Raw genomic sequence first — 8850 nt, 5'->3', positions numbered from 1 at the left:
CTTATCATCGTTACTGGCGCAATTGGCCGACATACAATTCAAGCTAGAATCGTGTAGATCAAAGGAAAAAAGGAAAAGCAGGCAGCGTGTACACAAATAAGCAATTCAAATAAATATAAAGGGAAATCAAATTTGCATTACAACAATGAGTTCGTAAAAATTGCATGGCAAGAGCCATAGTACATAGAGGAGCCGCACAACAAAATAAAATGAAACAGCGTGAAAGTAGGACAAGCCGAGACGCCGGGGAGTCTACTCTTTTTGCTCAGGCTAGACAGGGGCAACCCCTGACCCCTCCAACCCCTGGCCTGAGGGGACGGCCTGCAAGGGTACGGCGAGAACAGCTACTTCCTCGGTGGTGGAGGTTGGATCATCGGAAGGGATCTCCACTATCTCTTGGGGCACCTCCTCGCTCGAATGCTCCCCCAGTTCAGCTGCCCCCACCTCTTCAACAATCTCCCCAACCTTAGGGTCCTTAGGGGCGGCCTCGCGGATGGCGGGGGGTTAATACACGCTCTCTGCCTTCCATAGGTCGGACGTGGCCTCCATCCCAGCTTGTTTGAGGGCCTTAGCCCAGACCTGAGAACAGTATTGCCTACACACCCCCGGGACTTGAGCTTTGTAGAGGACCTCTACCGCAGCCACCCCATCAGCGTAGGCTGCGGTCTCAGCCTCCTCCTTGGCACTCTCAGCCATCTCCCTGCCATGGTCAACCTCGTCCTTAGCTCGCCGAGCCTGGTCTCTAGCCCATTCTGCCTCCCTCTAGGCCCCCTCGGCCTTTGTTGCCTTAGTCTGCAGATCAGCGATCAGATCCCTCGCGATCTGCAGTTGCTCCTCTGCCTCGCCCAGGCGCCTCGTCTGCTCGTTGGCCTGGTTCTGGGCACCCTCAAAACCAGACAGGGCATTGTCCCGCTCCTTGGTCACCGCCTTCACATCCTTTCGGGCCTTGGCGAGGTCAGCCTCGGAATTCTTCAGAGCCCAGGTAGCCTGAAAGCACCAATCACGCTCCCGTTTGAGGGCCTCCCTCTGCTCATTCGCTGCCCCCTCCAACATAAAGATAGCCTGGACAACCTGCCAGAATAACCAATGTGCTATGAGCCCAGTGAAAGAAAAAGAGTAGGGGAAGAATCGAGGTTGTAGCCCTTACCATCCCCACATATCGCTTGAGGCTGAGGAAGACCTGTTCGCTCGTCAAAGAGTTAAGCTCGGCCATGTCCGCCGGGAGCAGCAGGCTCCTCTCCAGCGCATCGGCCACGCTCGCACCTTCGCCCTCATTAAAGTCCCTGAGGGAGGCGTTATCCCTCAAGGGCTCCCTACGGAGCATCAGGGCTGGGAGCCAGGCCTGGGCCTCGAAAGAGGTGGTGTCAATGACCTGCCTCTCCTGGCTCTTGTGGCCTATTTTAAGCTGCTTAGACGGCCGCAAAGTAGTGTCCTCCTCCTGTGAGGACACCGTCTTATCCACAGGCCTTTTACCCTTATCCTTCTTCTTCTTGGGGCCGGCAGGCACGGACCCAGAGGGAGAGCGCGTCTGAGAAGGAGAAGGAGGGAGCTTCTGCAGAGCGGAAGTCGACCTAGTCTTCGGAGGTGGAGTGGGAAGTTTCTGTTGGGACTCCCCCGGCTGGCCCTCAATCAGGTCCAGCAAGTTGGTGGTGGGCTTCCTCTTGTACCTCATTGTCGGCCGAAGAGGGGCTTTTGAAGCAAGGAAGTCTGTTTCGGTCAAATTGGGATCACCCAAGTCCCCGGGAGGGTCCTCGGATTGATCAAGCTAAACGAAAACGTCAAACGCATCCCCTTCCCCCTCTGGAGCTTCCTCGGCAGCCTCGGCGAACGGTTGGGAAGAGGAGGGGATGGCTAGTGTGACAGCTTCCTGGTCGGAGGGCTCCTCGGGGAACGAAAATCCGTCCTCGGTCACAGTAATCCTCTGAAGCCAAGGATCGTTGACTCGGATGACATGCTCCGAAACGTCAACGACGTGCCTTGGGCAGATGAATAAACCCTAGTACTGACGGGGAAGTAAGGCCAAGGATGTCAAAATCCTTCTCCCCGCCCGAGGATGCGTGTAGCAAGATTTTGAGGGGCTATTGTGGGGCCAGAAAATCAGGTAGCCTTGGCCCACTCCAAGCCAGGCCCAAATAGCCCACGCCGAGGATGCATGGTGGGTCCGAGGATGACCCTGTCCTCGAGCGTCCGAGACCTCGAAAAAATACGATGACCACCCCACCAAAGGACACCTTGAATATCCGAGGACGAGAGGGCCCGATGCCACGCGTCGGCGGCAGAAGCGCGGCGAAGGAGCAAGCCCTAGGTGGACTGTCACCTCTGCATTGAATACGCTCACCTAACCTTCCTGGCCGCATTAATGGGGATGTAACCCCTTGACAGAGCAACATCGATCAGGGTGAACCACTGGAGCACAGATATGACCTCTGATGAGACAAATGGTCAGAAGGGAGGCCAATAGATGATCAACAGGAGGAGGAAGAGAGGGATATATAAGAGAGGTGAGCAAAATGTAAAGGGGAGGGGGGGTTTTGGAGAAGAAAAAGAGAGAAAAAGGGAAAACCTCCTCGGCCACGGGCCGAGGAGCATCCCCTAGTTGTAAATTGGTCTTAGTGTCCTCCAATAAAATAAAAGTAGTTTATGCTTCATGAACGTCGGCCAGCGCCTAGACCTTCGATCCACTCTCTACAAATTCATTGTTCTGGGTTCGTTGGGCCTAGGGAAACCAATATCTTTTGGGCTACAAAAACAGACCCTACAATACGTAAATGCACTTTTAGTCCCTACATTTTGGCTTTTTTCCATTTTGGTCCCTACATTTTAATTTCACCACTTTTAGTCCTTAAACCAATTAGCGCATGTTATTTTAGTCTTTTTCCGTCAGTCAACAGCCAGAAATATCTAACGTGACAAATGAAGGAATTAAAATATTATAAAAAATGCCACATCAACATCTACCTTTTTTAAATAATATATCAATTTTAACTAAATAAAAAAAGAAAAAACAGAATTAAAAACAATAAAATACATAAATTTAGATTTAATTCATTTTGAACAAGAACACACAAGAACATGATCACAGATTTAAACATCAACACAAGAATATAAGAGCACAAACTCAAAACCAAACACAAACTCAAATTTAAAAACACAAAGAACACAATAACAAACTAAATCTTTCATCTTCAACAAGAACTCTAAAGAACACAAATTCAGATGTAAACATAAGAACACATGCCCAGATTTTCTAGCATTTTCTTGCCCTTTCTTGTCAACCAAACACAAAAACACAAACACAAATTGATTTCCAACAAGAACAAGAACAAAAACACAAACACAAACGCAAACCCAGTAACAGATCTTCCTTGTCAACCAAACACAAAAGCAACAAACACAAACCTAACAACTAACGACGATGAGGACGAAGATGTGGAGAAGCTTCTAAAGCTGTTCACGAAGGACCATCTCATGGCTCTGATCAAGAAAGGAGTGAGCAAGCACCCGGACTTGATTGAAATCGTGTGTGAGCTTGCCGATGCGAACCCCACCCACCGCAAGATCTTCATCCATAGCCTCGGCTGGGACACCACAACCAAAACCCTCACCTCTGTCTTCTGCAAGTACGGTGAGATCGAGGATTGCAAGGCGGTCACCGACCGCGTCTCTAGTAAGTCCAAAGGCTACACCTTTATTCTCTTCAAGCACTGGAGCGGTGCCTGGAAGGCTCTCAAGCAGCCCCAGAAGCAGATCGGCAATCGCACCACCCCATGGCCGAGACCCATGGCCACACCCATCAGTTGCTGATATTTAAACATAAACACAAGATCACAAATTCAAAATTTGAAAAGAAACAAGCACCGAGAGAGAGAAAGAGAGAGTCATGGATCTGAAAAGAAGGAAGAAAAACAAAGATACAAACACAAATAGAGAAAGTAATGGATCTGGAAAGAACGAAGAAAAAGAAGTATAAAATGAGTGTGAATGAGAGTTGGCCATGGCTAGGATAGCTCTATTTTTGTTGGGGTTGAAAATGAGGGCTTTGAGATTTATGATTTCATTTTTGAGCTGAATTTTTTGGGTTTTTTGTATGTTTGTTTCTCAAGAAAATTTCTGGGGATGAACCAAGGAACGAACATGTTCTTCAGAAAAAAATAATGAAAGAAATAAATTTTTTTAATTTAATTCTCTTATTTTATTTTAAATGAATTTATAAAAAAACATGAAAATGTCTTTTTTTATTATTATTTTATGCTGACTTGGCATTTATTAAATAACAAATAAATTTTTTATTATTATTTTATTCGCCATGTCAGCATTTACTGTGTCAACAATACACTCCGTTTGCCACATCAAATATTTTCGGCTATTGACTGAAGGAAAGGACCAAAATAACACGCACTAATTAATTTAGGAACTAAAAGTGGTGCAATTAAAATGTAGGAACCAAAATAGAAAAAAATCAAAATGTAGGGACTAAAAGAGCATTTACAGCTTATTATAATTACTACTAAGTTCTATTGGTGATAAAAATGTAAGTTGTGACATGGTCTTAATGGTTATTTTTAATTAACAAATTTTACATGTAGGGTAAGAAAGAAATGACTTGATTATTGGAAGAAAAAAATTGATGGAGGCAAATGTAACGGAATTCTCTCCCAAAATTTGTTATAATATCTTTTTAATATGATTTTTTTCAATTCTATTATTTTGAAGCTTTTTTTTTTTTTTTTTTTTTTTAAGGGAAGTGGGCTTGTGTCAAAAGAAAAATTATTAAATACTATTAGAGTATAGCGTAGAGCGGTCTAATGCTTTATTTTTTTACATAAATGATGAATTTTATCATGAATTTAATTAGTAAGATTCACTATTACATGATATAGAAGAGAGTTTAAATTGTACTTCCATAATAATAGTACTAAATAATTACACGTGTGTGTCTGTTTCTCCAAAAAAAAATAGTAATTATACATGTGTGTGTTTGCCTATTTCTCCAAAATAATAATAATAATAATAATTATGTGCCTCTAAACCCTTGAATAGACAGGTAGCTCATTAGTTGGAGAAATTATAGAGTCCTCTGGTGGACCATGTCACTTGTCCATCATTCCACTAAAATACTTCCACTTGTTTAAAATTGTTGACTCAGTAATTAATTTCTGTTTAAAAAAATTTTCTAACTAACAATTTTAAACAAGTGGCAGTTTTTTAGTGGAATGGTGGACCGCATCACTTGTCCACCATGTGGATCTTATAATTTTTCCATTAGTTGAAACTAAACCTTGCAATATCAATATAAACTTTACCTAAAAAGATTAGCATAAGTGTCGTAATTGATTAATTGAGGAAAACCATTGCTCAGCACATTAAACATATTAAAACTCTAAGGCCTCGTTTGGGAGGAGAGAATGGAATGAAATGGAATGAAAAGAATAATTTTAGAATATTCTTCCTTTCCCTTGTTTGGGAGTTTTAATGGAGAGAATGAAAATCTCATTCCCTTGTTCAGGAATTTAAGTGGGAGGGAATGGAATGGGTAAGAGGGAACACTCATTCCTCTCTATTCCCTTAAAACCTCAAATTTTCATTCTCCCTGAAATTGGGAGGAATGGGAGGGAATAGAATTAAATTTAATTATTTTTTACAAAAACTCCCAAAATATCCCTATATATTCAACCCTTTATTTTAAAATAGGGGTCTAATAGTAATATTGTCATAAAATGATTCCATTCCATTCTCTCCATGTTACTCCCAAACAAGATTACTTACATTCCATTCATTTTCATTCCTTTTCATTCCTTTATTTTAAAACATCCAATCAAGGTTACTTAATTCCATTCCATTCCATTCATTTTCCTTACTTAAATACATTCCATTACATTCCCTTATGATCATTCAATTCCATTCCCTTATGAACTCCTAAACGGAGCCTAAAACAGAACAAAAGTTTTGAATGCAACTCTACCTTGCTAAAAAGAGTAATTATTCAACATCTTAGGGGCATAATGACTTGCATCTTAGAAGTACAATGACTTGATACTTCCCCATCACATAATAACTTATTCTACTAATTAAAGTCATGGTAGAATCCACTATTTATGTAAGAGAAGGGACTATTACGTTTATGTACACGTGAATTATCTAAATATTGTTCGGCTAATAATGATAAACTTTTACACAATTTTCTTTTGTTTTTTGATAAGTGTAATTAGAAGCTGATCATGTTAAAATATTTTACAGGTAGATCAAGAAAAATAATGACCACTAGTGAGTTGTCCGTTGGCCATTTGAAAATTCAGTGTAAATTACTTTTTGTTTTCTTGACTCATGAATATTTAATATGCAGTTTCCATCTTGGGATCATTTCTTTTGACACTAGTAGTCTATGCACTCTACTGTGTCTATCATTATGACAAAACAGAAAAAGAAAATCAAGCTAGGATAGAAATTTTTTTGGAGGATTACAAAGCTCTCAAGCCCACAAGGTACTCATATAATGATGTTAAAAGAATTACAAATCAATTTACTAAGAAGTTAGGGCAAAGAGCCTGTGGAATAGTGTTCAAAGGAAAGTTTTCGAATGAAACCTATGTAGCTGTGAAGATCTTGAACAGTTCCAAGGGAAATGGGGAAGAATTCATAAATGAAGTGGGAACAATGGGTAGAATCCACCATGTAAATGTGGTTCGCTTGGTTGGCTTTTGTGCAGATGGATTTAGAAGAGCTCTAGTTTATGAGTTCTTACCAAATGATTCACTAGAGAAGTTCATTTCCACAGTAGATTCTAACCGTTTCCTTGGTTGGGAAAAGTTACAAGACATTGCTCTCGGCATAGCAAAAGGAATTGAATATCTTCACCAAGGATGTGATCAAAGAATCCTCCATTTTGATATTAAACCTCATAATATTTTGCTAGACCAAAATTTTAATCCAAAAATTTCTAATTTTGGTTTGGCCAAGTTGTGTGCAAAGGATCAAAGTGCAGTGTCCATGACCACAGCTAGGGGGACCATGGGTTACATTGCACCCGAAGTGTACTCTAGGAACTTTGGGAACATGTCTTACAAATCAGATGTTTACAGTTTTGGAATATTGTTGCTTGAAATGGTTGGAGGTAGGAAAAATGTTGATGTAACTGTGGAGAACACTCCAAATATATTTCCCAGAATGGATTTACAATTTGTTAGATCAAAAAGAAGACCTATGAGTCTATTTTGAGGATAATGGAGATGCTAAAATTGCAAAGAATCTCGCAATTGTGGGACTCTGGTGCATCTAGTGGCACCCAGTGGATCGTCCATCTATGAAAGTTGTGGTCCAAATGTTGGAGGGAGAAGGAGATAAGTTAACCATGCCTCCTAATCCATTTGTGTCTACAAACCCCACAAGAATCAATGTGAGTATGCCTACAAGGCGCCTAAACCCAGAGTTAGAAGTCATCTTGGAATCAAAGTAAGTATATAAAGTAGGAGTCCTTGACAATCATAAAAGTTGCAATCATGTTGTACTCAAGGATTGAAATTATTAATCTTGCGGTCAATGCAGGGACTTTGAATTTTTTTTTATATGAAGAATGCTCATAAAAATCTCTTTATTTCTTGTTGAGGTAGGAAAGAATATAAGGTTTATTTTTTTATGTTTATTAAATTTTTATATTTTATTTTTATAATTTTCACAATTTTTTTTAGAATAAGGCTTTATTTCCTTATTTTTATAGACTTTTTAAGAGTATTTTAGTTAAAATTGAGCCATTATATGGAATGGTATTAATTATGATTTGTTTTAGAAAAAAAAATTTTGGGCAAAATTTCTTATTTTTAGCCTAATTTTGTGCAATGAAGTATCCTAGTTGCTCTAGGACTTCCTTGGTGATTTCCGATATAATTTAGTGGTTGTGGCCTTCAGGCATTCATACTATTTAGTAATAAAAAATTTCAAAGAGTGTTTATTGTTTTTTTCCGATGGATGCTAGGACTCTTTGCTCACTCCATGAAATTTGCTTGTAATCAAATTAAATTCTTAATGTATATTTTTTGATGTAAAATGAGTTAAATTTTGTTAAGAAGAGCTTGAAGAATTGCTGTTGGAAGAAGCCTACTCAAACCGAGTGCCAATTAACACATGTCACATTCACAAAGTGGCCATGTTTATGTACAACACCCACAACCCCAAAAAAAAATTGGGTATTTTTCAAGGGTCAAAACCCTTGAAATATGTATGAAAAACTCTCAAAAAAAATTATTTTTTAGAGCCCAGACGAACTTTGATTACCTTTGAAATATACACCATCAAAAACGAAATTTTGAAATCCTTATCGAACCTCAAAATAAGTGTTTTATCTTTATTGATGATCACCGGCCCTTGAAAAAGGTAAAAATAACTAAAAGTCCAAAGATTTGAAATTACAACCTTAGATAAATGAGGTTGTTGAAGGGTCTCCCAACCCTCAAAATAAGATTTTTCTCTTTTTTTCTTAAAAAAAAAAAAAAACAAAACAAACAAACAAACAAACAAACAAACCACAACCATGCACATATACTTTAAAGAACTACATATTACAAAATCTATATCAAAAGACAATATTATGGGCCTCTTCGGTAAGGAAACTTTAAAACTGTTTTGTGTTGATTAAATGCCAAATACGTGAGCCCCACTTTTAAGTTATGTGTTTGGCAAGGGTACTCAAATGAGGTTTTTTAGATAACAATTCTCAGCGTAGGTGATTGAAAACATGTATTTTGAGAACTCTTGAAGAGTAGTTTTTAGTATTCAAATATAACCAGGTCCAAATCTCCTTCAATGTGTACTGCAAGTCTTCAACCATACATTCATCAAATTAAAAGACTACATATT

The 8850-nt window shown here is 39.6% G+C and overlaps 1 pseudogene; it reads left to right on the top strand.

Moving 5' to 3' along the window:
* Window positions 1-6336: 6336 nt before the first annotated feature.
* LOC112027982 (rust resistance kinase Lr10-like) lies at window positions 6337-7553 on the top strand (annotated as a pseudogene).
* The last annotated feature ends 1297 nt before the right edge of the window (window positions 7554-8850 follow it).

The sequence above is a fragment of the Quercus suber genome, unplaced genomic scaffold (genome assembly GCF_002906115.3).
Source record: "Quercus suber isolate HL8 unplaced genomic scaffold, Cork oak 2.0 scaffold_545, whole genome shotgun sequence".
Classification (NCBI taxonomy): domain Eukaryota; kingdom Viridiplantae; phylum Streptophyta; class Magnoliopsida; order Fagales; family Fagaceae; genus Quercus; species Quercus suber.
This window is presented reverse-complemented; position numbering and strand designations above follow the sequence as displayed.